This window comes from Triturus cristatus, chromosome 4_1, assembly GCF_964204655.1.
Source record: "Triturus cristatus chromosome 4_1, aTriCri1.1, whole genome shotgun sequence".
NCBI lineage: Eukaryota > Metazoa > Chordata > Amphibia > Caudata > Salamandridae > Triturus > Triturus cristatus.
In genome coordinates this window covers 138,986,861-139,010,626 of record NC_140585.1, presented here as the reverse complement: position 1 = coordinate 139,010,626, position 23,766 = coordinate 138,986,861, and the positions used below count along the sequence as shown (strand labels likewise).

The 23,766-nt window shown below is 39.5% G+C and overlaps 16 non-coding genes across 16 annotated transcripts; all 16 read left to right on the top strand.

Annotated features, from left to right (window-relative positions):
* Window positions 1–4,734: 4,734 nt before the first annotated feature.
* TRNAC-GCA (transfer RNA cysteine (anticodon GCA)) lies at window positions 4,735–4,806 on the top strand. The gene has a single exon. It is a non-coding gene; the product is annotated as a tRNA-Cys (tRNA).
* A 997-nt stretch (window positions 4,807–5,803) lies between these two features.
* On the top strand, window positions 5,804–5,875 carry TRNAC-GCA (transfer RNA cysteine (anticodon GCA)). The gene has a single exon. It is a non-coding gene; the product is annotated as a tRNA-Cys (tRNA).
* A 1,008-nt stretch (window positions 5,876–6,883) lies between these two features.
* On the top strand, window positions 6,884–6,955 carry TRNAC-GCA (transfer RNA cysteine (anticodon GCA)). The gene has a single exon. It is a non-coding gene; the product is annotated as a tRNA-Cys (tRNA).
* Window positions 6,956–7,953: 998 nt separating this feature from the next.
* On the top strand, window positions 7,954–8,025 carry TRNAC-GCA (transfer RNA cysteine (anticodon GCA)). The gene has a single exon. It is a non-coding gene; the product is annotated as a tRNA-Cys (tRNA).
* Window positions 8,026–9,033: 1,008 nt separating this feature from the next.
* Window positions 9,034–9,105, top strand: TRNAC-GCA (transfer RNA cysteine (anticodon GCA)). The gene has a single exon. It is a non-coding gene; the product is annotated as a tRNA-Cys (tRNA).
* Window positions 9,106–10,102: 997 nt separating this feature from the next.
* On the top strand, window positions 10,103–10,174 carry TRNAC-GCA (transfer RNA cysteine (anticodon GCA)). The gene has a single exon. It is a non-coding gene; the product is annotated as a tRNA-Cys (tRNA).
* A 1,008-nt stretch (window positions 10,175–11,182) lies between these two features.
* Window positions 11,183–11,254, top strand: TRNAC-GCA (transfer RNA cysteine (anticodon GCA)). The gene has a single exon. It is a non-coding gene; the product is annotated as a tRNA-Cys (tRNA).
* Window positions 11,255–12,251: 997 nt separating this feature from the next.
* TRNAC-GCA (transfer RNA cysteine (anticodon GCA)) lies at window positions 12,252–12,323 on the top strand. The gene has a single exon. It is a non-coding gene; the product is annotated as a tRNA-Cys (tRNA).
* Window positions 12,324–13,331: 1,008 nt separating this feature from the next.
* Window positions 13,332–13,403, top strand: TRNAC-GCA (transfer RNA cysteine (anticodon GCA)). Its single transcript has one exon. It is a non-coding gene; the product is annotated as a tRNA-Cys (tRNA).
* Window positions 13,404–14,400: 997 nt separating this feature from the next.
* TRNAC-GCA (transfer RNA cysteine (anticodon GCA)) lies at window positions 14,401–14,472 on the top strand. The gene has a single exon. It is a non-coding gene; the product is annotated as a tRNA-Cys (tRNA).
* A 1,008-nt stretch (window positions 14,473–15,480) lies between these two features.
* Window positions 15,481–15,552, top strand: TRNAC-GCA (transfer RNA cysteine (anticodon GCA)). The gene has a single exon. It is a non-coding gene; the product is annotated as a tRNA-Cys (tRNA).
* A 997-nt stretch (window positions 15,553–16,549) lies between these two features.
* Window positions 16,550–16,621, top strand: TRNAC-GCA (transfer RNA cysteine (anticodon GCA)). The gene has a single exon. It is a non-coding gene; the product is annotated as a tRNA-Cys (tRNA).
* Window positions 16,622–17,629: 1,008 nt separating this feature from the next.
* On the top strand, window positions 17,630–17,701 carry TRNAC-GCA (transfer RNA cysteine (anticodon GCA)). Its single transcript has one exon. It is a non-coding gene; the product is annotated as a tRNA-Cys (tRNA).
* A 997-nt stretch (window positions 17,702–18,698) lies between these two features.
* On the top strand, window positions 18,699–18,770 carry TRNAC-GCA (transfer RNA cysteine (anticodon GCA)). Its single transcript has one exon. It is a non-coding gene; the product is annotated as a tRNA-Cys (tRNA).
* A 3,157-nt stretch (window positions 18,771–21,927) lies between these two features.
* Window positions 21,928–21,999, top strand: TRNAC-GCA (transfer RNA cysteine (anticodon GCA)). Its single transcript has one exon. It is a non-coding gene; the product is annotated as a tRNA-Cys (tRNA).
* A 997-nt stretch (window positions 22,000–22,996) lies between these two features.
* On the top strand, window positions 22,997–23,068 carry TRNAC-GCA (transfer RNA cysteine (anticodon GCA)). Its single transcript has one exon. It is a non-coding gene; the product is annotated as a tRNA-Cys (tRNA).
* The last annotated feature ends 698 nt before the right edge of the window (window positions 23,069–23,766 follow it).

The window sequence follows — 23,766 nt, the reverse complement described above, 5'->3', positions numbered from 1 at the left end:
ATTTTGCTTATCGTGTCTCCCTTCTGATATATTCTGACTCCATTTTGTAAGAATAAGCATTGCATTCGGGTCTACCCCCGGGCGGTCTTGATTTCTGATCACACAGTTTATGAGGAAACGTAACAGTTCCCCCTGTATTTCTACTTTCTGGAATTCCATAGCTCTGTTAATACATCCTGGATCTCGTCCTGTTTGAACAAAATGATATATGTTATCTAGATGCGTAGTCATTCCTGGTAACCTTGCTAAATACTCTGCGGCTCGCCTGATACGTAATGATGCCAGGACCATTTCGTCCTCTTTACCAACCACTGGGTCATATCTACAGTTTACAAGGAGTTCCTTAAGCGTACGTTCACTTACGAATTTAGGTGTACGTGAATGTGCTGACTCTTGAAAAACAAGTTTATTTATTCTGGGTGGTGTAAAGGTAATGCTAGCACCTCCCGTGGCCCCATCTGGGGCGTCGGGTGTGAATGGGTTCGTTGAACGTGACACAGCAACTATGGGTGTCGATACCCCTGTAGAATCGACTGCGGAAACAGATGCGGAAACAGATGTGCTTGCTGACGCTTGCGTCGGGACTTGCTGTTGCACGGGGACAGATACCTGATCCTGACGTTGAACCCCTACACCAGACGGTCTATGTGGTGCGGCGTTAGCATATTCGGGAGCTGCGTCGTCTAGATATGAGGAAAGAAAAACATCTTCTGCGGTTCTGGGATGCCCTTGTGGATGTACCTTAATTGGAAATAATGGGGGTGGCAAGTCTTTTGGCATTTCTGGAGCAGCCTTAGGTAGTCCTTCGGCTAGAAGGGGATACATACCATTCATAAGAGCATTTCTTTGTCTATTTACTTGTTCTGATTTCACTCGGATACCTTCCTCAATTAATAGACTTTCTTGAGCTTTATTTGAACTTTCTTTACTCCTCTCTTCTTGTCTACGTGCTTTTTCTGTTCGTCTATGAGATTCTTTACGCCATAACTCAACAGCGTCTTTCTGTGACTGTCTGACCTTTCTTTTCCATAACTCTTCCTCCACTTTCATGATGCACTCTGCATCCCAGGTTCCCGCTACGGGCCACCTTTGACTTTCCGGCAATCCCTTGGTATAGTCTACCCATAGATCAAGAAACAATATGGCATCTAAGCCATGCTTATGGTACATAAAATGCCCTGGAGTGTCCCTAGGAGGAATAGGAACTGCTTCTTCAAGCACCCCTTTTCTGGTAGTAATCTGTCTTAACTTCGAGAAGAGCGGCATATTGACAACTGATCTGATACTTACTCTTGAACTCACTTAATACGAAAAACACAATAATGAACAGTGAACAATGAACACTCATTCATACCACAATATTTGAACACTTTAAACATTAAACATTAAACATTTTAACAACGACCGACAATGATGACAGTCTGCCTAACTAATCACCACGCTGAATTCTTGACAATAACTGCATACTTCGGAATACTTGATATACTGCTAAACAGTACATATACACTGCTAAACAGTGCAGACCGGATTTGTGTACCCAAATCCGTCTTGACCGGCACAACCTATGTGCGCGTCAACACGCCTCCCCGGCGATGGTACTCACCGAGTAGCTCCTTGAAACGGAAGGCCTCAGAGAATGGACAGGACTCGATGACTGCGGACAGCGGACCCTCTGGACATCGGGATTTCGAAATAACTGGTGGGCCTCTGTATACCTCGGATCTTGCTCTCTCAGCTAGGCTCTGGTCGGGATACTTCGCACTTCTCACCGCCTCGTCTGGGTTGATCGCAGCCTCAGTCGCCCCCGCTTGACCGGAGGGAGCTTACAGGAAATCCTGCTGGTACGCGTTTATGGTCCGTCCAGCTGTGGCAGGAGACCGGGCCTGCAACGCACCGCCGGCGCGTGAGATGAGAAAGTGTCCCTGTTCGGGCGCCATTATGTGGTAAACAAAAATCTTCTTTACCGGACTGAATTTCATACGGGATCTTGAAATAAAATAAAATAGCTCAGAATAACAAGAGGCAGAATCCGTGGTATAAGAGTTTCTAAATGGGCTTTATTCCATCAAAAAATGGCCGACTCGAGTCGCGGCCTTCAGGTTCCGTCACCACGAGGGTTCAGGAAGTGAAGTACAATAATTTATTGACAGACATGCATTTTTATAATAAGTACATTACAATGAAACGAATGTAGAAAGCGTAACATTTGATAAGAAAAGTGACAAAACAGGTACGTAATCGAAACTAGGCGTAATAAGGAATAAAAGAAACATGATTGGTTAGGATTATCAGACATAGGTGGATCTATAAGATAATACTTGGCATAGATGCGCGCGCAGCAGCATGACGTGTGATTGACGTGCAACTAGGGGGTGAAGGGGACTTGACATTTAGCTCTACATGTGGAGACGAGAAGTCTGGGGGGTCAAGTCAACCTAATCCCAAATCATATCTAACATCCTATGTTTAAAGAACTATGTTATCCACAAGGAAGGACTCTCGGACAGAATCTAGTCTATACTGACTGTGTGCGTGCACAAACGCCTAAGTGTCTATATGAGATGCGAGGGGCAGAAAACTTTCCATGGCAGCAGGGCTATGAATCACTTGCAGGAGGACGGAAAGGCCGAGTCCTTTGCTTGTGAGCTAAAGGAAATGTTTACCTAAATCACTAGACAGGAATGCATCGGCTGAAGAGCAAAATAGATAATTCGAAGGTGAAATACAGCTTCTTGGCAGGCAGGCGAAAACTGGCCGAGGCAGGCACCGTTAGCTGCACAGGGAGTAGGGCAAAGTTCATGGATACAGATGCGAGCTCAAGCTGAAGCTGTCAAAGACAGAGAGCAGGGAAAGGCTTTGAGGACAGAATCGGGCCTACTTGCCTGAACTGTAAAAATGGAGTAACTTAGCCATATAAAGTCGGTGGCCTTTCATACTTAGGAATCGAATATCCAGCCCATCGATGGCGGATCTGACAGAGAACATGTCGACGGTAGACACACATATGTTTGCGTCTTAGAAACTGGAACTAGAGGGAACATACATGTACTTGTAACATGCATATAGAACCGTTGGGGTCCAAGATAGGGGACATAACTGATCAGGAAAATCCACATTTCCACACTACGTGCAAAATGTATGAACCCTCGTTGCAGATGAAAAAAGGCTGGCTCGAAGACTCAGGCCATTTTCGAACACAAAATGGCCTTTTCTGATATATTAAATTGATGGTACTTGAAAGGGACGTTTGGGTGTACCTTCCAAATACCAAATTGCAGTGGTATGTAGAAATGTTTTTCGTCCATCATTTGGCCCAAAACAATCATACTTCACCACCATCTCGGTGATTGTGGTAACCAATCCGCGAAAGGATAAGGCGTCCCGTAAAAACCTCTTTCCCTTTGAGAATGTTTCAAAACAAGCATTTTATGTACAGGCATTGGTCCTATGGACCACTGCCTGTTCAAATAAAATAACAATGAAACTTATAAATATTTTTTTTAAATGATCCCGTTTTCCTTCAATAAATAATATTAAGAACTACTTCTCCTGTTCCACAGTTTCAAGCTTGTACTTTCCGGCCCAACTGAGCATGATGCTCACACTCTTTCATGAGGTACTGATATATTTTCATTCCGACTCTCACAAACAGGTGGGGATATAGCTCAGTGGTAGAGCATTTGACTGCAGATCAAGAGGTCCCGTGTTCAAATCCAGGTGTCCCCTTGGCCTGTTTTGGTTCTTGTGTTTGTAGCTGGGACTTTTCATAAAACCCCTTTGGATCATCATTGACAGAGTCAGTGTTCGCTTGGATCTTACACTTTAACAGCATTACAATGTCACTGCTCAAAACCTGAGAGTAAATGCATTTTTATACAGGGCTCGGTATTCCGTATGGGAAATGTCTGAAAAAGCATTGATTTATTTTGGAATCTGGCTCTTCCTTTCACAGCACCAAACAAAGGGAATGGACTATGAAAGCAATTGGCAACTTTGTTTTACAGTTTAGTGCTTCCTTCAATCGCACTACAGAAATTGCATAGAAAAGTGGGCAGCAATGCAGCCAATCTATTCCTCATTTAACCTGTGTCCTCAGTCTTACATGTATTCCACCTCTTCTCTGTGCATACAAAGTATGTGTTTGTTTGAAGGACTTCATTTTTGTGCAATGCATAATCTATTTACTTTCTACTAAAATACGCTGCCCACGTACAAGATGTACGAACCCTAGTTGCAGGTGCAAGCAGGCTGGTCTGAGAAACCAGGCCATTTGCGAACACAAAATAGCTTTTTCTGATGTATGAAATCGAAGGTACATGAAAGGGGTGTTTGGTTGTACCTTCAAATACCAAATTGTAGTGGTATGCAGAAATGTTTTTTCACCGTAATTTGGCCCAAAACAATCATACTTCACCACCATATCAGTGATTGTGGTAATCAATCCACAAAGATAAGTAGTCTCGTAAAAACCTCTTCCCCTTTGAGAATGTTTCAAAACAAACATTTTAATTACAGATATTGGTCCTATGGACCACTGCCTATTCAAATAAAATAACAATTAAACATATACATTTTGTTTTTTAAATGATCCTGTTTTCCTTTAATTAATAATATTAAGAACTACTTCTCCTTTTCCACAGTTTCAAGCTCGTACTTTGTGGCCCAACTGAGCTTGAGCCTCTCACTCTTTCATGATGTACTGATATATTGTCATTCTGATCTTTGAAAACAGTTGGGGATATAGCTCAGTGGTAGAGCATTTGACTGCAGATCAAGAGGTCCCTGGTTCAAATCCAGGTGTCCCCTAAACCTATTTTGGTTTTGGTGTTTGTAGCTGGGATCTTTCATAAAGTCCCTATGGATCACCATTGACAGAGTCAGTGTTCAGTTGGATCTTATACTTTATTAGCATTACAGTGTCACTGCTCAAAACCTGGGAATAAATGCATTTTTACACAGGGCGTGGCAACTTTCTGAAACATCATTGATTTATTTTGGAATCCGGCTCTTCCTTTCACAGCTTCAAGCAAAGAGAATCACTATGAAAACAATTGAAAACTTTGTTATACAGTTTGGTGCTTCCTTGTAGCGCACTAAAGAAATGGCATAGTATACTCGGCAGCGCTGCAGTCAATCTATTTCTCATTTAACCTGTGTCCTCAGTCTTACATATATTCCTCCTCTCCGCTGTGCATACAAAATATGTGTTTATTTAAAGCACTTCATTCTTGTGCAACGTAGAAACTATTTAATTTCTCCTTAAAACCTCTGCCTACGTGCAAAATGTATGAACCCTCGTTGCAGATGAAAAAAGGCTGGCTCGAAGACTCAGGCCATTTTCGAACACAAAATGGCCTTTTCTGATATATTAAATTGATGGTACTTGAAAGGGACGTTTGGGTGTACCTTCCAAATACCAAATTGCAGTGGTATGTAGAAATGTTTTTCGTCCATCATTTGGCCCAAAACAATCATACTTCACCACCATCTCGGTGATTGTGGTAACCAATCCGCGAAAGGATAAGGCGTCCCGTAAAAACCTCTTCCCCTTTGAGAATGTTTCAAAACAAGCATTTTATGTACAGGCATTGGTCCTATGGACCACTGCCTGTTCAAATAAAATAACAATAAAACATATAAATATTTTTTTTTAACGATCCCGTTTTCCTTCAATAAATAATATTAAGAACTACTTCTCGTGTTCCACAGTTTCAAGCTTGTACTTTCCGGCCCAACTGAGCATGATGCTCACACTCTTTCATGAGGTACTGATATATTTTCATTCCGACTCTCACAAACAGGTGGGGATATAGCTCAGTGGTAGAGCATTTGACTGCAGATCAAGAGGTCCCTGGTTCAAATCCAGGTGTCCCCTTGGCCTGTTTTGTTTCTTGTGTTTGTAGCTGGGACTTTTCATAAAACCCCTTTGGATCATCATTGACAGAGTCAGTGTTCGCTTGGATCTTACACTTTAATAGCATTACAATGTCACTGCTCAAAACCTGAGAGTAAATGCATTTTTATACAGGGCTCGGTATTTCGTATGGGAAATGTCTGAAAAAGCATTGATTTATTTTGGAATCTGGCTCTTCCTTTCACAGCACCAAACAAAGGGAATGGACTATGAAAGCAATTGACAACTTTGTTTTACAGTTTGGTGCTTCCTTCGATCGCACTACAGAAATTGCATAGAAAAGTGGGCAGATATGCAGTCAATCTATTCCTCATTTAACCTGTGTCCTCAGTCTTACATGTATTCCACCTCTTCTCTGTGCATACAAAGTATGTGTTTGTTTGAAGCACTTCATTTTTGTGCAATGCATAATCTATTTACTTTCTACTAAAAAACGCTGCCCACGTACAAGATGTATGAACCCTAGTTGCAGGTGCAAGCAGGCTGGTCTGAGAAACCAGGCCATTTGCGAACACAAAATTGCTTTTTCTGATGTATTAAATCGAAGGTACATGAAATGGGTGTTTGGTTGTACCTTCAAATACCAAATTGTAGTGGTATGTAGAAATGTTTTTTCACCGTAATTTGGCCCAAAACAATCATACTTCACCACCATATCAGTGATTGTGGTAATCATTCCACAAAGATAAGTAGTCTCGTAAAAACCTGTTCCTCTTTGAGAATGTTTCAAAACAAACATTTTAATTACAGATATTGGTCCTATGGACCACTGCCTATTCAAATAAAATAACAATTAAACATATACATTTTGTTTTTTAAATGATCCTGTTTTCCTTTAATTAATAATATTAAGAACTACTTCTCCTTTTCCACAGTTTCAAGCTCGTACTTTGTGGCCCAACTGAGCTTGAGCCTCTCACTCTTTCATGATGTACTGTTATATTGTCATTCTGATCTTTGAAAACAGTTGGGGATATAGCTCAGTGGTAGAGCATTTGACTGCAGATCAAGAGGTCCCTGGTTCAAATCCGGGTGTCCCCTAAACCTATTTTGGTTCTGGTGTTTGTAGCTAGGATCTTTCATAAAGTCCCTTTGGATCACCATTGACAGAGTCAGTGTTCAGTTGGATCTTATACTTTATTAGCATTAACAGTGTCACTGCTCAAAACCTGGGAATAAATGCATTTTTACACAGGGCGTGGGTACTTTCTGAAACATCATAGATTTATTTTGGAATCCGGCTCTTCCTTTCACAGCTTCAAACAAAGAGAATGACTATGAAAACAATTGAAAACTTTGTTCTACAGTTTGGTGCTTCCTTGTAGCGCACTAAAGAAATGGCATAGTATACTCGGCAGCGCTGCAGTCAATCTATTTCTCATTTAACATGTGTCCTCAGTCTTACATATATTCCTCCTCTCCTCTGTGCATACAAAATATGTGTTTGTTTAAAGCACTTCATTCTTGTGCAACGTAGAAACTATTTAATTTCTCCTTAAAACCTCTGCCTTCGTGCAAAATGTATGAACCCTCGTTGCAGATGAAAAAAGGCTGGCTCGAAGACTCAGGCCATTTTCGAACACAAAATGGCCTTTTCTGATATATTAAATTGATGGTACTTGAAAGGGACGTTTGGGTGTACCTTCCAAATACCAAATTGCAGTGGTATGTAGAAATGTTTTTGGTCCATCATTTGGCCCAAAACAATCATACTTCACCACCATCTCGGTGATTGTGGTAACCAATCCGCGAAAGGATAAGGCGTCCCGTAAAAACCTCTTCCCCTTTGAGAATGTTTCAAAACAAGCATTTTATGTACAGGCATTGGTCCTATGGACCACTGCCTGTTCAAATAAAATAACAATGAAACATATAAATATTTTTTTTAAACGATCCCGTTTTCCTTCAATAAATGATATTAAGAACTACTTCTCCTGTTCCACAGTTTCAAGCTTGTACTTTCCGGCCCAACTGAGCATGATGCTCACACTCTTTCAAGAGGTACTGATATATTTTCATTCCGACTCTCACAAACAGGTGGGGATATAGCTCAGTGGTAGAGCATTTGACTGCAGATCAAGAGGTCCCTGGTTCAAATCCAGGTGTCCCCTTGGCCAGTTTTGGTTCTTGTGTTTGAAGCTGGCACTTTTCATAAAACCCCTTTGGATAATCATTGACAGAGTCAGTGTTCGCTTGGATCTTACACTTTAACAGCATTACAATGTCACTGCTCAAAACCTGAGAGTAAATGCATTTTTATACAGGGCTCGGTATTCCGTATGGGAAATGTCTGAAAAAGCATTGATTTATTTTGGAATCTGGCTCTTCCTTTCACAGCACCAAACAAAGGGAATGGACTATGAAAGCAATTGGCAACTTTGTTTTACAGTTTAGTGCTTCCTTCAATCGCACTACAGAAATTGCATAGAAAAGTGGGCAGCAATGCAGTCAATCTATTCCTCATTTAACCGGTGTCCTCAGTCTTACATGTATTCCACCTCTTCTCTGTGCATACAAAGTATGTGTTTGTTTGAAGCACTTCATTTTTGTGCAATGCATAATCTATTTACTTTCTACTAAAATACGCTGCCCACGTACAAGATGTACGAACCCTAGTTGCAGGTGCAAGCAGGCTGGTCTGAGAAACCAGGCCATTTGCGAACACAAAATAGCTTTTTCTGATGTATTAAATCGAAGGTACATGCAAGGGGTGTTTGGTTTTACCTTCAAATACCAAATTGTAGTGGTATGCAGAAATGTTTTTTCACCGTAATTTGGCCCAAAACAATCATACTTCACCACCATATCAGTGATTGTGGTAATCAATCCACAAAGATAAGTAGTCTCGTAAAAACCTCTTCCCCTTTGAGAATGTTTCAAAACAAACATTTTAATTACAGATATTGGTCCTATGGACCACTGCCTATTCAAATAAAATAACAATTAAACATATACATTTTGTTTTTTAAATGATCCTGTTTTCCTTTAATTAATAATATTAAGAACTACTTCTCCTTTTCCACAGTTTCAAGCTCGTACTTTGTGGCCCAACTGAGCTTGAGCCTCTCACTCTTTCATGATATACTGATATATTGTCATTCTGATCTTTGAAAACAGTTGGGGATATAGCTCAGTGGTAGAGCATTTGACTGCAGATCAAGAGGTCCCTGGTTCAAATCCGGGTGTCCCCTAAACCTATTTTGGTTTTGGTGTTTGTAGCTGGGATCTTTCATAAAGTCCCTATGGATCACCATTGACAGAGTCAGTGTTCAGTTGGATCTTATACTTTATTAGCATTACAGTGACACTGCTCAAAACCTGGGAATAAATGCATTTTTACACAGGGCGTGGGAACTTTCTGAAACATCATTGATTTATTTTGGAATCCGGCTCTTCCTTTCACAGCTTAAAGCAAAGAGAATCACTATGAAAACAATTGAAAACTTTGTTATACAGTTTGGTGCTTCCTTGTAGCGCACTAAAGAAATGGCATAGTATACTCGGCAGCGCTGCAGTCAATCTATTTCTCATTTAACCTGTGTCCTCAGTCTTACATATATTCCTCCTCTCCTCTGTGCATACAAAATATGTGTTTGTTTAAAGCAATTCATTCTTGTGCAACGTAGAAACTATTTAATTTCTCCTTAAAACCTCTGCCTACGTGCAAAATGTATGAACCCTCGTTGCAGATGAAAAAAGGCTGGCTCGAAGACTCAGGCCATTTTCGAACACAAAATGGCCTTTTCTGATATATTAAATTGATGGTACTTGAAAGGGACGTTTGGGTGTACCTTCCAAATACCAAATTGCAGTGGTATGTAGAAATGTTTTTCGTCCATCATTTGGCCCAAAACAATCATACTTCACCACCATCTCGGTGATTGTGGTAACCAATCCGCGAAAGGATAAGGCGTCCCGTAAAAACCTCTTCCCCTTTGAGAATGTTTCAAAACAAGCATTTTATGTACAGGCATTGGTCCTATGGACCACTGCCTGTTCAAATAAAATAACAATGAAACATATAAATATTTTTTTTAAACGATCCCGTTTTCCTTCAATAAATAATATTAAGAACTACTTCTCGTGTTCCACAGTTTCAAGCTTGTACTTTCCGGCCCAACTGAGCATGATGCTCACACTCTTTCATGAGGTACTGATATATTTTCATTCCGACTCTCACAAACAGGTGGGGATATAGCTCAGTGGTAGAGCATTTGACTGCAGATCAAGAGATCCCTGGTTCAAATCCAGGTGTCCCCTTGGCCTGTTTTGGTTCTTGTGTTTGTAGCTGGGACTTTTCATAAAACCCCTTTGGATCATCATTGACAGAGTCAGTGTTCGCTTGGATCTTACACTTTAATAGCATTACAATGTCACTGCTCAAAACCTGAGAGTAAATGCATTTTTATACAGGGCTCGGTATTTCGAATGGGAAATGTCTGAAAAAGCATTGATTTATTTTGGAATCTGGCTCTTCCTTTCACAGCACCAAACAAAGGGAATGGACTATGAAAGCAATTGACAACTTTGTTTTACAGTTTGGTGCTTCCTTCGATCGCACTACAGAAATTGCATAGAAAAGTGGACATAAATGCAGTCAATCTATTCCTCATTTAGCCTGTGTCCTCAGTCTTACATGTATTCCACCTCTTCTCTGTGCATACAAAGTATGTGTTTGTTTGAAGCACTTCATTTTTGTGCAACGCATAATCTATTTACTTTCTACTAAAAAACGCTGCCCACGTACAAGATGTATGAACCCTAGTTGCTGGTGCAAGCAGGCTGGTCTGAGAAACCAGGCCATTTGCGAACACAAAATTGCTTTTTCTGATGTATTAAATCGAAGGTACATGAAATGGGTGTTTGGTTGTACCTTCAAATACCAAATTGTAGTGGTATGTAGAAATGTTTTTTCACCGTAATTTGGCCCAAAACAATCATACTTCACCACCATATCAGTGATTGTGGTAATCAATCCACAAAGATAAGTAGTCTCGTAAAAACCTGTTCCTCTTTGAGAATGTTTCAAAACAAACATTTTAATTACAGATATTGGTCCTATGGACCACTGCCTATTCAAATAAAATAACAATTAAACATATACATTTTGTTTTTTAAATGATCCTGTTTTCCTTTAATTAATAATATTAAGAACTACTTCTCCTTTTCCACAGTTTCAAGCTTGTACTTTGTGGCCCAAATGAGCTTGAGCCTCTCACTCTTTCATGATGTACTGTTATATTGTCATTCTGATCTTTGAAAACAGTTGGGGATATAGCTCAGTGGTAGAGCATTTGACTGCAGATCAAGAGGTCCCTGGTTCAAATCCGGGTGTCCCCTAAACCTATTTTGGTTCTGGTGTTTGTAGCTAGGATCTTTCATAAAGTCCCTTTGGATCACCATTGACAGAGTCAGTGTTCAGTTGGATCTTATACTTTATTAGCATTACAGTGTCACTGCTCAAAACCTGGGAATAAATGCATTTTTACACAGGGCGTGGGAACTTTCTGAAACATCATTGATTTATTTTGGAATCCGGCTCTTCCTTTCACAGCTTCAAACAAAGAGAATGACTATGAAAACAATTGAAAACTTTGTTATACAGTTTGGTGCTTCCTTGTAGCGCTCTAAAGAAATGGCATAGTATACTCGGCAGCGCTGCAGTCCATCTATTTCTCATTTAACATGTGTCCTCAGTCTTACATATATTCCTCCTCTCCTCTGTGCATACAAAATATGTGTTTGTTTAAAGCACTTCATTCTTGTGCAACGTAGAAACTATTTAATTTCTCCTTAAAACCTCTGCCTACGTGCAAAATGTATGAACCCTCGTTGCAGATGAAAAAAGGCTGGCTCGAAGACTCAGGTCATTTTCGAACACAAAATGGCCTTTTCTGATATATTAAATTGATGGTACTTGAAAGGGACGTTTGGGTGTACCTTCCAAATACCAAATTGCAGTGGTATGTAGAAATGTTTTTGGTCCATCATTTGGCCCAAAACAATCATACTTCACCACCATCTCGGTGATTGTGGTAACCAATCCGCGAAAGGATAAGGCGTCCCGTAAAAACCTCTTCCCCTTTGAGAATGTTTCAAAACAAGCATTTTATGTACAGGCATTGGTCCTATGGACCACTGCCTGTTCAAATAAAATAACAATGAAACATATAAATATTTTTTTTAAACGATCCCGTTTTCCTTCAATAAATAATATTAAGAACTACTTCTCCTGTTCCACAGTTTCAAGCTTGTACTTTCCGGCCCAACTGAGCATGATGCTCACACTCTTTCATGAGGTACTGATATATTTTCATTCCGACTCTCACAAACAGGTGGGGATATAGCTCAGTGGTAGAGCATTTGACTGCAGATCAAGAGGTCCCTGGTTCAAATCCAGGTGTCCCCTTGGCCTGTTTTGGTTCTTGTGTTTGTAGCTGGGACTTTTCATAAAACCCCTTTGGATCATCATTGACAGAGTAAGTGTTCGCTTGGATCTTACACTATAACAGCATTACAATGTCACTGCTCAAAACCTGAGAGTAAATGCATTTTTATACAGGGCTCGGTATTCCGTATGGGAAATGTCTGAAAAAGCATTGATTTATTTTGGAATCTGGCTCTTCCTTTCACAGCACCAAACAAAGGGAATGGACTATGAAAGCAATTGGCAACTTTGTTTTACAGTTTAGTGCTTTCTTCAATCGCACTACAGAAATTGCATAGAAAAGTGGGCAGCAATGCAGTCAATCTATTCCTCATTTAACCTGTGTCCTCAGTCTTACATGTATTCCACCTCTTCTCTGTGCATACAAAGTATGTGTTTGTTTGAAGCACATCATTTTTGTGCAATGCATAATCTATTTACTTTCTACTAAAATACGCTGCCCACGTACAAGATGTACGAACCCTAGTTGCAGGTGCAAGCAGGCTGGTCTGAGAAACCAGGCCATTTGCAAACACAAAATAGCTTTTTCTGATGTATTAGATCGAAGGTACATGAAAGGGGTGTTTGGTTGTACCTTCAAATACCAAATTGTAGTGGTATGTAGAACTGTTTTTTCACCGTAATTTGGCCCAAAACAATCATACTTCACCACCATATCAGTGATTGTGGTAATCAATCCACAAAGATAAGTAGTCTCGTAAAAACCTCTTCCCCTTTGAGAATGTTTCAAAACAAACATTTTAATTACAGATATTGGTCCTATGGACCACTGCCTATTCAAATAAAATAACAATTAAACATATACATTTTGTTTTTTAAATGATCCTGTTTTCCTTTAATTAATAATATTAAGAACTACTTCTCCTTTTCCACAGTTTCAAGCTCGTACTTTGTGGCCCAACTGAGCTTGAGCCTCTCACTCTTTCATGATGTACTGTTATATTGTCATTCTGATCTTTGAAAACAGTTGGGGATATAGCTCAGTGGTAGAGCATTTGACTGCAGATCAAGAGGTCCCTGGTTCAAATCCGGGTGTCCCCTAAACCTATTTTGGTTCTGGTGTTTGTAGCTAGGATCTTTCATAAAGTCCCTTTGGATCACCATTGACAGAGTCAGTGTTCAGTTGGATCTTATACTTTATTAGCATTACAGTGTCACTGCTCAAAACCTGGGAATAAATGCATTTTTACACAGGGCGTGGGAACTTTCTGAAACATCATTGATTTATTTTGGAATCCGGCTCTTCCTTTCACAGCTTCAAACAAAGAGAATGACTATGAAAACAATTGAAAACTTTGTTATACAGTTTGGTGCTTCCTTGTAGCGCACTAAAGAAATGGCATAGTATACTCGGCAGCGCTGCAGTCAATCTATTTCTCATTTAACATGTGTCCTCAGTCTTACATATATTCCTCCTCTCTTCTGTGCATACAAAATATGTGTTTGTTTAAAGCACTTCATTCTTGTGCAACGTAGAAACTATTTAATTTCTCCTTAAAACCTCTGCCTTCGTGCAAAATGTATGAACCCTCGTTGCAGATGAAAAAAGGCTGGCTCGAAGACTCAGGCCATTTTCGAACACAAAATGGCCTTTTCTGATATATTAAATTGATGGTACTTGAAAGGGACGTTTGGGTGTACCTTCCAAATACCAAATTGCAGTGGTATGTAGAAATGTTTTTCGTCCATCATTTGGCCCAAAACAATCATACTTCACCACCATCTCGGTGATTGTGGTAACCAATCCGCGAAAGGATAAGGCGTCCCGTAAAAACCTCTTTCCCTTTGAGAATGTTTCAAAACAAGCATTTTATGTACAGGCATTGGTCCTATGGACCACTGCCTGTTCAAATAAAATAACAATGAAACATATAAATATTTTTTTTAAACGATCCCGTTTTCCTTCAATAAATAATATTAAGAACTACTTCTCCTGTTCCACAGTTTCAAGCTTGTACTTTCCGGCCCAACTGAGCATGATGCTCACACTCTTTCATGAGGTACTGATATATTTTCATTCCGACTCTCACAAACAGGTGGGGATATAGCTCAGTGGTAGAGCATTTGACTGCAGATCAAGAGGTCCCTGGTTCAAATCCAGGTGTCCCCTTGGCCTGTTTTGGTTCTTGTGTTTGTAGCTGGGACTTTTCATAAAACCCCTTTGGATCATCATTGACAGAGTCAGTGTTCGCTTGGATCTTACACTTTAACAGCATTACAATGTCACTGCTCAAAACCTGAGAGTAAATGCATTTTTATACAGGGCTCGGTATTCCGTATGGGAAATGTCTGAAAAAGCATTGATTTATTTTGGAATCTGGCTCTTCCTTTCACAGCACCAAACAAAGGGAATGGACTATGAAAGCAATTGGCAACTTTGTTTTACAGTTTAGTGCTTCCTTCAATCGCACTACAGAAATTGCATAGAAAAGTGGGCAGCAATGCAGTCAATCTATTCCTCATTTAACCTGTGTCCTCAGTCTTACAAGTATTCCACCTCTTCTCTGTGCATACAAAGTATGTGTTTGTTTGAAGCACTTCATTTTTGTGCAATGCATAATCTATTTACTTTCTACTAAAATACGCTGCCCACGTACAAGATGTACGAACCCTAGTTGCAGGTGCAAGCAGGCTGGTCTGAGAAACCAGGCCATTTGCGAACACAAAATAGCTTTTTCTGATGTATTAAATCGAAGGTACATGAAAGGGGTGTTTGGTTGTACCTTCAAATACCAAATTGTAGTGGTATGCAGAAATGTTTTTTCACCGTAATTTGGCCCAAAACAATCATACTTCACCACCATATCAGTGATTGTGGTAATCAATCCACAAAGATAAGTAGTCTCGTAAAAACCTCTTCCCCTTTGAGAATGTTTCAAAACAAACATTTTAATTAGAGATATTGGTCCTATGGACCACTGCCTATTCAAATAAAATAACAATTAAACATATACATTTTGTTTTTTAAATGATCCTGTTTTCCTTTAATTAATAATATTAAGAACTACTTCTCCTTTTCCACAGTTTCAAGCTCGTACTTTGTGGCCCAACTGAGCTTGAGCCTCTCACTCTTTCATGATGTACTGATATATTGTCATTCTGATCTTTGAAAACAGTTGGGGATATAGCTCAGTGGTAGAGCATTTGACTGCAGATCAAGAGGTCCCTGGTTCAAATCCGGGTGTCCCCTAAACCTATTTTGGTTTTGGTGTTTGTAGCTGGGATCTTTCATAAAGTCCCTATGGATCACCATTGACAGAGTCAGTGTTCAGTTGGATCTTATACTTTATTAGCATTACAGTGTCACTGCTCAAAACCTGGGAATAAATGCATTTTTACACAGGGCGTGGAAACTTTCTGAAACATCATTGATTTATTTTGGAATCCGGCTCTTCCTTTCACAGCTTCAAGCAAAGAGAATCACTATGAAAACAATTGAAAACATTGTTATACAGTTTGGTGCTTCCTTGTAGCGCACTAAAGAAATGGCATAGTATACTCGGCAGCGCTGGAGTCAATCTATTTCTCATTTAACCTGTGTCCTCAGTCTTACATATATTCCTCCTCTCCTCTGTGCATACAAAATATGTGTTTGTTTAAAGCACTTCATTCTTGTGCAACATAGAAACTATTTAATTTCTCCTTAAAACCTCTGCCTACGTGCAAAATGTATGAACCCTCGTTGCAGATGAAAAAAGGCTGGCTCGAAGACTCAGGCCATTTTCGAACACAAAATGGCCTTTTCTGATATATTAAATAGATGGTACTTGAAAGGGACGTTTGGGTGTACCTTCCAAATACCAAATTGCAGTAGTATGTAGAAATGTTTTTCGTCCATCATTTGGCCCAAAACAATCATACTTCACCACCATCTCGGTGATTGTGGTAACCAATCCGCGAAAGGATAAGGCGTCCCGTAAAAACCTCTTCCCCTTTGAGAATGTTTCAAAACAAGCATTTTATGTACAGGCATTGGTCCTATGGACCACTGCCTGTTCAAATAAAATAACAATGAAACATATAAATATTTTTTTTAAACGATCCCGTTTCCCTTCAATAAATAATATTAAGAACTACTTCTCGTGTTCCACAGTTTCAAGCTTGTACTTTCCGGCCCAACTGAGCATGATGCTCACACTCTTTCATGAGGTACTGATATATTTTCATTCCGACTCTCACAAACAGGTGGGGATATAGCTCAGTGGTAGAGCATTTGACTGCAGATCAAGAGGTCCCTGGTTCAAATCCAGGTGTCCCCTTGGCCTGTTTTGGTTCTTGTGTTTGTAGCTGGGACTTTTCATAAAACCCCTTTGGATCATCATTGACAGAGTCAGTGTTCGCTTGGATCTTACACTTTAATAGCATTACAATGTCACTGCTCAAAACCTGAGAGTAAATGCATTTTTATACAGGGCTCGGTATTTCGTATGGGAAATGTCTGAAAAAGCATTGATTTATTTTGGAATCTGGCTCTTCCTTTCACAGCACCAAACAAAGGGAATGGACTATGAAAGCAATTGACAACTTTGTTTTACAGTTTGGTGCTTCCTTCGATCGCACTACAGAAATTGCATAGAAAAGTGGGCAGAAATGCAGTCAATCTATTCCTCATTTAACCTGTGTCCTCAGTCTTACATGTATTCCACCTCTTCTCTGTGCATACAAAGTATGTGTTTGTTTGAAGCACTTCATTTTTGTGCAATGCATAATCTATTTACTTTCTACTAAAAAACGCTGCCCACGTACAAGATGTATGAACCCTAGTTGCAGGTGCAAGCAGGCTGGTCTGAGAAACCAGGCCATTTGCGAACACAAAATTGCTTTTTCTGATGTATTAAATCGAAGGTACATGAAATGGGTGTTTGTTTGTACCTTCAAATACCAAATTGTAGTGGTATGTAGAAATGTTTTTTCACCGTAATTTGGCCCAAAACAATCATACTTCACCACCATATCAGTGATTGTGGTAATCAATCCACAAAGATATGTAGTCTCGTAAAAACCTGTTCCTCTTTGAGAATGTTTCAAAACAAACATTTTAATTACAGATATTGGTCCTATGGACCACTGCCTATTCAAAAAAAATAACAATTAAACATATACATTTTGTTTTTTAAATGATCCTGTTTTCCTTTAATTAATAATATTAAGAACTACTTCTCCTTTTCCACAGTTTCAAGCTCGTACTTTGTGGCCCAAATGAGCTTGAGCCTCTCACTCTTTCATGATGTACTGTTATATTATCATTCTGATCTTTGAAAACAGTTGGGGATATAGCTCAGTGGTAGAGCATTTGACTGCAGATCAAGAGGTCCCTGGTTCAAATCCGGGTGTCCCCTAAACCTATTTTGGTTCTGGTGTTTGTAGCTAGGATCTTTCATAAAGTCCCTTTGGATCACCATTGACAGAGTCAGTGTTCAGTTGGATCTTATACTTTATTAGCATTACAGTGTCACTGCTCAAAACCTGGGAATAAATGCATTTTTACACAGGGCGTGGGAACTTTCTGAAACATCATTGATTTATTTTGGAATCGGGCTCTTCCTTTCACAGCTTCAAACAAAGAGAATGACTATGAAAACAATTGAAAACTTTGTTATACAGTTTGGTGCTTCCTTGTAGCACACTAAAGAATTGGCATAGTATACTCGGCAGCGCTGCAGTCCATCTATTTCTCATTTAACATGTGTCCTCAGTCTTACATATATTCCTCCTCTCCTCTGTGCATACAAAATATGTGTTTGTTTAAAGCACTTCATTCTTGTGCAACGTAGAAACTATTTAATTTCTCCTTAAAACCTCTGCCTACGTGCAAAATGTATGAACCCTCGTTGCAGATGAAAAAAGGCTGGCTCGAAGACTCAGGTCATTTTCGAACACAAAATGGCCTTTTCTGATATATTAAATTGATGGTACTTGAAAGGGACGTTTGGGTGTACCTTCCAAATACCAAATTGCAGTGGTATGTAGAAATGTTTTTGGTCCATCATTTGGCCCAAAACAATCATACTTCACCACCATCTCGGTGATTGTGGTAACCAATCCGCGAAAGGATAAGGCGTCCCATAAAAACCTCTTCCCCTTTGAGAATGTTTCAAAACAAGCATTTTATGTACAGGCATTGGTCCTATGGACCACTGCATGTTCAAATAAAATAACAATGAAACATATAAATATTTTTTTTAAACGATCCCGTTTTCCTTCAATAAATAATATTAAGAACTACTTCTCCTGTTCCACAGTTTCAAGCTTGTACTTTCCGGCCCAACTGAGCATGATGCTCACACTCTTTCATGAGGTACTGATATATTTTCATTCCGACTCTCACAAACAGGTGGGGATATAGCTCAGTGGTAGAGCATTTGACTGCAGATCAAGAGGTCCCTGGTTCAAATCCAGGTGTCCCCTTGGCCTGTTTTGGTTCTTGTGTTTGTAGCTGGAACTTTTCATAAAACCCCTTTGGATCATCATTGACAGAGTCAGTGTTCGCTTGGATCTTACACTTTAATAGCATTACAATGTCACTGCTCAAAACCTGAGAGTAAATGCATTTTTATACAGGGCTCGGTATTTCGTATGGGAAATGTCTGAAAAAGCATTGATTTATTTTGGAATCTGGCTCTTCCTTTCACAGCACCAAACAAAGGGAATGGACTATGAAAGCAATTGGCAACTTTGTTTTACAGTTTAGTGCTTCCTTCAATCACACTACAGAAATTGCATAGAAAAGTGGGCAGCAATGCAGTCAATCTATTCCTCATTTAACCTGTGTCCTCAGTCTTACATGTATTCCACCTCTTCTCTGTGCATACAAAGTATGTGTTTGTTTGAAGCACTTCATTTTTGTGCAATGCATACTCTATTTACTTTCTACTAAAATACGCTGCCCACGTACAAGATGTACGAACCCTAGTTGCAGGTGCAAGCAGGCTGGTCTGAGAAACCAGGCCATTTGCGAACACAAAATAGCTTTTTCTGATGTATTAAATCGAAGGTATATGAAAGGGGTGTTTGGTTGTACCTTCAAATACCAAATTGTAGTGGTATGCAGAAATGTTTTTTCACCGTAATTTGGCCCAAAACAATCATACTTCACCACCATATCAGTGATTGTGGTAATCAATCCACAAAGATAAGTAGTCTCGTAAAAACCTCTTCCCCTTTGAGAATGTTTCAAAACAAACATTTTAATTACAGATATTGGTCCTATGGACCACTGCCTATTCAAATAAAATAACAATTAAACATATACATTTTGTTTTTTAAATGATCCTGTTTTCCTTTAATTAATAATATTAAGAACTACTTCTCCTTTTCCACAGTTTCAAGCTCGTACTTTGTGGCCCAACTGAGCTTGAGCCTCTCACTCTTTCATGATGTACTGATATATTGTCATTCTGATCTTTGAAAACAGTTGGGGATATAGCTCAGTGGTAGAGCATTTGACTGCAGATCAAGAGGTCCCTGGTTCAAATGCGGGTGTCCCCTAAACCTATTTTGGTTTTGGTGTTTGTAGCTGGGATCTTTCATAAAGTCCCTATGGATCACCATTGACAGAGTCAGTGTTCAGTTGGATCTTATACTTTATTAGCATTACAGTGACACTGCTCAAAACCTGGGAATAAATGCATTTTTACACAGGGCGTGGGAACTTTCTGAAACATCATTGATTTATTTTGGAATCCGGCTCTTCCTTTCACAGCTTAAAGCAAAGAGAATCACTATGAAAACAATTGAAAACTTTGTTATACAGTTTGGTGCTTCCTTGTAGCGCACTAAAGAAATGGCATAGTATACTTGGCAGCGCTGCAGTCAATCTATTTCTCATTTAACCTGTGTCCTCAGTCTTACATATATTCCTCCTCTCCTCTGTGCATACAAAATATGTGTTTGTTTAAAGCACTTCATTCTTGTGCAACGTAGAAACTATTTAATTTCTTCTTAAAACCTCTGCCTACGTGCAAAATGTATGAACCCTCGTTGCAGATGAAAAAAGGCTGGCTCGAAGACTCAGGCCATTTTCGAACACAAAATGGCCTTTTCTGATATATTAAATTGATGGTACTTGAAAGGGACGTTTGGGTGTACCTTCCAAATACCAAATTGCAGTGGTATGTAGAAGTGTTTTTCGTCCATCATTTGGCCCAAAACAATCATACTTCACCACCATCTCGGTGATTGTGGTAACCAATCCGCGAAAGGATAAGGCGTCCCGTAAAAACCTCTTCCCCTTTGAGAATGTTTCAAAACAAGCATTTTATGTACAGGCATTGGTCCTATGGACCACTGCCTGTTCAAATAAAATAACAATGAAACATATAAATATTTTTTTTAAACGATCCCGTTTTCCTTCAATAAATAATATTAAGAACTACTTCTCCTGTTCCACAGTTTCAAGCTTGTACTTTCCGGCCCAACTGAGCATGATGCTCACACTCTTTCATGAGGTACTGATATATTTTCATTCCGACTCTCACAAACAGGTGGGGATATAGCTCAGTGGTAGAGCATTTGACTGTAGATCAAGAGGTCCCTGGTTCAAATCCAGATGTCCCCTTGGCCTGTTTTGGTTCTTGTGTTTGTAGCTGGGACTTTTCATAAAACCCCTTTGGATCATCATTGACAGAGTCAGTGTTCGCTTGGATCTTACACTTTAATAGCATTACAATGTCACTGCTCAAAACCTGAGAGTAAATGCATTTTTATACAGGGCTCGGTATTTCGTATGGGAAATGTCTGAAAAAGCATTGATTTATTTTGGAATCTGGCTCTTCCTTTCACAGCACCAAACAAAGGGAATGGACTATGAAAGCAATTGACAACTTTGTTTTACAGTTTGGTGCTTCCTTCGATCGCACTACAGAAATTGCATAGAAAAGTGGGCAGAAATGCAGTCAATCTATTCCTCATTTAACCTGTGTCCTCAGTCTTACATGTATTCCACCTCTTCTCTGTGCATACAAAGTATGTGTTTGTTTGAAGCACTTCATTTTTGTGCAATGCATAATCTATTTACTTTCTACTAAAAAACGCTGCCCACGTACAAGATGTATGAACCCTAGTTGCAGGTGCAAGCAGGCTGGTCTGAGAAACCAGGCCATTTGCGAACACAAAATTGCTTTTTCTGATGTATTAAATCGAAGGTACATGAAATGGGTGTTTGGTTGTACCTTCAAATGCTAAATTGTAGTGGTATGTAGAAATGTTTTTTCACCGTAATTTGGCCCAAAACAATCATACTTCACCACCATATCAGTGATTGTGGTAATCATTCCACAAAGATAAGTAGTCTCGTAAAAACCTGTTCCTCTTTGAGAATGTTTCAAAACAAACATTTTAATTACAGATATTGGTCCTATGGACCACTGCCTATTCAAATAAAATAACAATTAAACATATACATTTTGTTTTTTAAATGATCCTGTTTTCCTTTAATTAATAATATTACGAACTACTTCTCCTTTTCCACAGTTTCAAGCTCGTACTTTGTGGCCCAACTGAGCTTGAGCCTCTCACTCTTTCATGATGTACTGTTATATTGTCATTCTGATCTTTAAAAACAGTTGGGGATATAGCTCAGTGGTAGAGCATTTGACTGCAGATCAAGAGGTCCCTGGTTCAAATCCGGGTGTCCCCTAAACCTATTTTGGTTCTGGTGTTTGTAGCTAGGATCTTTCATAAAGTCCCTTTGGATCACCATTGACAGAGTCAGTGTTCAGTTGGATCTTATACTTTATTAGCATTACAGTGTCACTGCTCAAAACCTGGGAATAAATGCATTTTTACACAGGGCGTGGGAACTTTCTGAAACATCATTGATTTATTTTGGAATCCGGCTCTTCCTTTCACAGCTTCAAACAAAGAGAATGACTATGAAAACAATTGAAAACTTTGTTATACAGTTTGGTGCTTCCTTGTAGCGCACTAAAGAAATGGCATAGTATACTCGGCAGCGCTGCAGTCAATCTATTTCTCATTTAACATGTGTCCTCAGTCTTACATATATTCCTCCTCTCCTCTGTGCATACAAAATATGTGTTTGTTTAAAGCACTTCATTCTTGTGCAACGTAGAAACTATTTAATTTCTCCTTAAAACCTCTGCCTTCGTGCAAAATGTATGAACCCTCGTTGCAGATGAAAAAAGGCTGGCTCGAAGACTCAGGCCATTTTCGAACACAAAATGGCCTTTTCTGATATATTAAATTGATGGTACTTGAAAGGGACGTTTGGGTGTACCTTCCAAATACCAAATTGCAGTGGTATGTAGAAATGTTTTTCGTCCATCATTTGGCCCAAAACAATCATACTTCACCACCATCTCGGTGATTGTGGTAACCAATCCGCGAAAGGATAAGGCGTCCCGTAAAAACCTCTTCCCCTTTGAGAATGTTTCAAAACAAGCATTTTATGTACAGGCATTGGTCCTATGGACCACTGCCTGTTCAAATAAAATAACAATGAAACATATAAATATTTTTTTTAAACGATCCCATTTTCCTTCAATAAATAATATTAAGAACTACTTCTCCTGTTCCACAGTTTCAAGCTTGTACTTTCCGGCCCAACTGAGCATGATGCTCACACTCTTTCATGAGGTACTGATATATTTTCATTCCGACTCTCACAAACAGGTGGGGATATAGCTCAGTGGTAGAGCATTTGACTGCAGATCAAGAGGTCCCTGGTTCAAATCCAGGTGTCCCCGTGGCCTGTTTTGGTTCTTGTGTTTGAAGCTGGGACTTTTCATAAAACCCCTTTGGATCATCATTGACAGAGTCAGTGTTCGCTTGGATCTTACACTTTAACAGCATTACAATGTCACTGCTCAAAACTTGAGAGTAAATGCATTTTTATACAGGGCTCGGTATTCCGTATGGGAAATGTCTGAAAAAGCATTGATTTATTTTGGAATCTGGCTCTTCCTTTCACAGCACCAAACAAAGGGAATGGACTATGAAAGCAATTGGCAACTTTGTTTTACAGTTTAGTGCTTCCTTCAATCGCACTACAGAAATTGCATAGAAAAGTGGGCAGAAATGCAGTCAATCTATTCCTCATTTAACCTGTGTCCTCAGTCTTACATGTATTCCACCTCTTCTCTGTGCATACAAAGTATGTGTTTGTTTGAAGCACTTCATTTTTGTGCAATGCATAATCTATTTACTTTCTACTAAAATACGCTGCCCACGTACAAGATGTACGAACCCTAGTTGCAGGTGCAAGCAGGCTGGTCTGAGAAACCAGGCCATTTGCGAACACAAAATAGCTTTTTCTGATGTATTAAATCGAAGGTACATGAAAGGGGTGTTTGGTTGTACCTTCAAATACCAAATTGTAGTGGTATGCAGAAATGTTTTTTCACCGTAATTTGGCCCAAAACAATCATACTTCACCACCATATCA